This window comes from Haliotis asinina, chromosome 5 (assembly GCF_037392515.1).
Source record: "Haliotis asinina isolate JCU_RB_2024 chromosome 5, JCU_Hal_asi_v2, whole genome shotgun sequence".
Taxonomy (NCBI): domain Eukaryota; kingdom Metazoa; phylum Mollusca; class Gastropoda; order Lepetellida; family Haliotidae; genus Haliotis; species Haliotis asinina.
The window spans coordinates 9,621,381-9,627,057 of NC_090284.1; positions in this window are offsets into that span (position 1 = coordinate 9,621,381).

Consider the following 5,677-nt stretch of genomic DNA (forward strand, 5'->3'; position numbering starts at 1 on the left):
CTCATATTACTCTAAAAATTGAGAGTGAGAATATACTCTGAAATATGGTTGATATCCATCATTTCACCACCTCCTCCCTGCCACATTAACACTGTGAGATAAATAACCTCCACTATCTGTGGAGGTTCAAAGTTACCAAAGTATGGTACATGCATGATAAACATACTTCATGATTCAGTGAATCTTGATGATTCAATTGCACACTGAAACTAGGAACAAGGGGTGATTCAATGTACAAGAATGTGATTCAGTAGTACAAGGACATTATTCAAAGATACATGCATGCTCTCAATGTGAGTACAAAGCCACTAAGTATGATTCAGTGGTACAACTGCATGGCGGAGAAAAGCCCCGCTGCTATTTGAGCAAGGAATGTCTAACGTAAGGAAGACTAGAGGGCTGAACACTACAGGAATATACAGTGTCGGCCATAACACACAATAAATTTACAATGTGTTGGGCATTATAGAGGAGTATACAGTGTCGGCCATAACACTCAATACAAGTATACAATGTGCTGGGCATTATGAAGGAATATACCATGGTGGCCATAACACATACGATATAGACAGTGTGGGGCCATGATGTCAAATAACAGGGTCAACAACAAACTGAAGACACACAAAGTGTTTTATCTACATCTTCTGGGTCTGGGACATTTTTAAGTATCAAAATACGAAAGTCAGCATTATGACAAGAGATAAAGGTCTGAATGTGGACAGAGTATGCTAGTATTCTCCTGTCTATGAACAGAGTATGCTAGTATTCTCCTGTCTATGAACAGAGTATGCTAGTATTCTCCTGTCTGTGAACAGAGTATGCTAGTATTCTCCTGTCTGTGAACAGAGTATGCTAGTATTCTCCTGTCTGTGAACAGAGTATGCTAGTATTCTCCTGTCTGTGAACAGAGTATGCTAGTATTCTCCTGTCTGTGAACAGAGTATGCTAGTATTCTCCTGTCTGTGAACAGAGTATGCTAGTATTCTCCTGTCTATGAACTGAGTATGCTAGAAGTAGCACAAGAACTATAAGATGTCCTCCTACTACACGGGATGTTAAACATGTTGTCGACCTGGAATTTCACAACCTTATACAATATGTCCTTGCTGCCATGCCACACAACGTAGAGGAGAAATGATGTGCTACAATATAAACACAATTAATTCCACTTCTGTAAGAACACCACTCAAAACCATTGGTCAGTCAGAGTCAACCAACCAAGCAATCAACTGAGCATCCATTACCTGAAGAAACCTTGCATCAAAATTACAACATGATCATCTGCATTCACACTGAACAGTAAGACAATATTTGTAGCCCTCTGATTATAAGATTCCTCATCCAAGTAATTATTCAAAAACTATCTGCACCACCTCAACCAATAAAACCCAAACATACAAATATCTTACACCATCCATACACTTGTTTCATACAGATATAAACATCAAATACACAATTCTGAAACCTATTTTTCCAAACTCTATACATTTATCAAGGGGAATGAGATCAAATACTTATGCGTCATTTCTCTAAATGGGCTGATGACAAGTGGAAAGTTCGAGCTAAGAGATCAAACTCCTTGGGTTAAATTTGACACAGAATGCCAATGTTCATGACAATACAACATTGTTTGTAATTAAACTAGATATCATTTTGATAATTGTTTCTATAAATACAGCACCAAATTTAACAGCTACCGTAACTTTCATGGCAGTTCTCATTAATCAACATTGTTTCGAATATACAAACGACACATGACTTACCAAGCAGTATTAAACAATCCCTTTCATCGTGTATACTTCAAAGACAAGGATCATACCTCTAGGCAATCATGCTTACATGATACATCAACATTCAAACAGAAGTTACAAAGCAAGAATCTTATGATAAATTTTACAAAACACTGACCATGTTTTGGCAATGTCACCAAATATTCAAATTACAAAAAGTAACAAAAGATAATTATTTCAAAGCCAATACAACATTAATAAAAATTTCTATAAAAAAAGAATAAAGAATATAATATACTCAAACAAAACTATCAAATGACACAAACATATAGATACTTATTTAATGTTGTAATGATCAAGCATATCTCCATACAGAACATCCTCATGTTTTCTTTGCTATATATGAAACAAAACTTGACAGCTTTGAAACAAAATGCTGACATCACTTTACTTTACGGACATACAACATGTAGTCAGCAAACATACACTATCCTTCTCTATATAATCTGTTTGTACTTAAATGAGCTGACTCGACTGTCTTACATACATCATATGCCCACACCATGACTGAAACAAAAAGACTGACAACAACACGCTGTGTATTTCACACAGTAAACTATGGTGAGTTCTGATCTGATCTTTGTCATTAATTAATTACTAATTTAACAGTCTCAAACAACAGCAGTCATTTTGAAAAACCGAAGACAAGTCCTGTCTGACATTCAATGGCACACTTTCTGAAACTTAAATCTTTTCGACCAACCATTTGTTTAAACAAATATTGCATGATAAACAATTGCTCTTACGTTTCAGTGCACCTTTCACAACACGGAGAACACAGGGACAAACAGCACTGAGGATACTCTTGCTACTAACTCACCTTTCACAAAATGGTGGTTCAAGTGGAAAATGGCAGCTCTTACACTAACATAAAAATACTGTGCAAACAAATCGTATAAGCAAATCTGAGATCTGCAAAAATTCTTAATATTTCCCCTACAGCATTTGGCACTGCATGGACTCTGAAAGCAGAGAGTTGCTGCATGTTTAAAATCTCTCATCTAATACTTGAATCTGTCATGGACTTCACCTTCCACAGCGTCTATTATGACTAATAATGAGCACTGAATGAACATCTGTCTACAACCTTTATACAGGTCAAACAGCTATAGGCAATATAATGAGTGAGCTAGCATGGTTTACATCGCTTTTAGCAATATTCCAGCAATATCAAAATTGCGGACACCAAAAATGGGCTTCAAATATTGCACCCATGTAAGAAATCAAATGCTCTACCCACTAGGCTACCCCACCACCACAGCAACATGATGAAGTGAATTCATGTTGATGTTTCTGAATATACCAGTTTTGTAAAATGACTATCAATTACAATTGGCAATTGGCTGTAATCTTGTGACACCAGTGTTTGATTATCACCTCAGAATAACTTTTATTCTACATAAAACATTAAGCACCAGAATAATATGTGGGTGTATCCCTTTTGGTATGACAATGAGATAATAATCTAAATGACATGTTTTGGTGACATCTTATCAGGTTTATCATTTACTATACTGAAGTATTTGAAATCAGAATGGTTGAGATTTCATAACAAACAATACTTGTGATGGCAAAACTGTGACAAAACATTAGGCAAAATAGGGCTACAAAAATATTGTACACAACATCTTGAAAAGTGAATAACACAACCGTGAATACCAAACATCCTTAATTCAACCATGCCATTCAAGTCAGTTCAACAAACACACTACAACTATTATGAAGTGTAACGGCAAACCCATGTCAACATAATGTTTCGTCTCTGTGAGTGAGTCAGTATGGCTTTATGCCTCTTTTACCAATGTTCCAACACCACAGCAAGGAAAACTACAAATGTATTTCACACATTGTACCCATGTTGGCAATCAAATCAGGGTCTGAAGGGTGACAAGAAGACATTTTAACCACTTGGCTATTCCTCCGCCTCTGTTAAAACACACACCTCCTACATCATCTGTACATGATTCAGTTGGAATTGGATTTACTTGTAATGCGTGATACTTTCAAAACAGAAACTTGTTTTAAATACTCTGCAACATCTTATATATCTGTCTTTACTAAACTTACAGAGCAAGCAACAAATCTCCTCTCTAGATCTACTACTCAACTGAAGTTACAAACACACGCGATTTGTTCCCACAATGATGGGTAACCTTTCATACAATAACACTATTTTGAAAATGTAGTGTGTTCTTAACTTATTTTGAGCAGCAAATGTCTCACCAATACTAGCTGTTCACAGCTACTAGATACATTTGCAGGTGCACTGCTGAATCCAGGATGGATACAATCTAATACTGTAAAGTCACGCAGAATATCTGTGATATCATGCACTTTAGCAGAATCTACCAGGATATCACTAGTGGGAGAGGTAGACAGTCTGTGTGTTCACAGCATACTTTCATACATGGGGAACAGATGATTCATATATACAAGGGCTGACCCTCTTAGTCACTTCATGAAATGACTGATTTCACAAACTGACTGCAACATATACAAGTACCCTGCTGCTGTAACAGCAAAATTTAATTAATCCACACATGTTTATAAAGAATTCATCTGCTTTATCAAATAATGGGTAAAGAATAATGTGTGCACTTTCGACATTTCTGACAGTAATCTGGGTAGGAACACAGGTCCCCAGTAGCTCATGCACCCCATAAGAAGATGAGTAAATAGATTAGATGATCAGTTGGTCTGGTTGTCAGGCTCAGTAGAATATCATTGGATTCCAGGTGAGTACATCTTTGTTCTAGCATTGAACATCTGAAGTAACAGTCAACAAAACGAGGCCCCTTGAACAACAACAGACTAAGGAGGTTTTACTGTTTACGGCGCCTGCCAAGATGCTGGCCTACATGCAAAGGGAATAGTATAATCACTGAATAGTGTGTAGTGCTCCATAAAAAGGGAGCTGTGTCAACTGTATACACTAGGCATATTTTCTAGCCCTGGCTCAGGAACTCTTGCGTCTTTGATGAGCAGATTGATTCTGATGTTTGCAACATACCAGGAAGATATTTGGCACAGTGTGGAACATTAAGAGACCAAACACTCTTAAATTACCATGACAAGGACTCTGCATCAAGGTCATGAGACACTGTACTCTTGAATGAATATAAAGACTAGGAGAAAGATACTTCACATCCCTACCATGTTGCATGGGGCAGCTTGCCAAAGGGTATAATGTTGGACCTTAACATCCTTAACACTACAAGAGGCACTAAGAAAACAAACACACTTTTCATGATGTGAAACAGCAGGTAATCTACAAGGATTCCCTATACAAGGTATCTGACTAGATACCTTCATTATGTGAAACAGCAGGTGGTCTACTAGGATCCCCTATACAAGGTATCTGACTAGATACCTTCATTATGTGAAACAGCAGGTGGTCTACAAGGATTCCCTATACAAGGTATCTGACTAGATACCTTCATTATGTGAAACAGCAGGTAATCTACAAGGATTCCCTATACAAGGTATCTGACTAGATACCTTCATTATGTGAAACAGCAGGTGGTCTACAAGGATTCCCTATACAAGGTATCTGACTAGATACCTTCATTATGTGAAACAGCAGGCAATCTACAAGGATTCCCTATACAAGGTATCTGACTAGATACCTTCATTATGTGAAACAGCAGGTAATTACTAGGATTCCCTATACAAGGTATCTGACTAGATACCTTCATTATGTGAAACAGCAGGTGGTCTACTAGGATCCCCTATACAAGGTATCTGACTAGATACCTTCATTATGTGAAACAGCAGGTAATCTACAAGGATTCCCTATACAAGGTATCTGACTAGATACCTTCATTATGAAGCATCTGTGCCAAGCGAGTCAAGATGCCTTCATGACATGAAAGAGACGATGTGTTCTC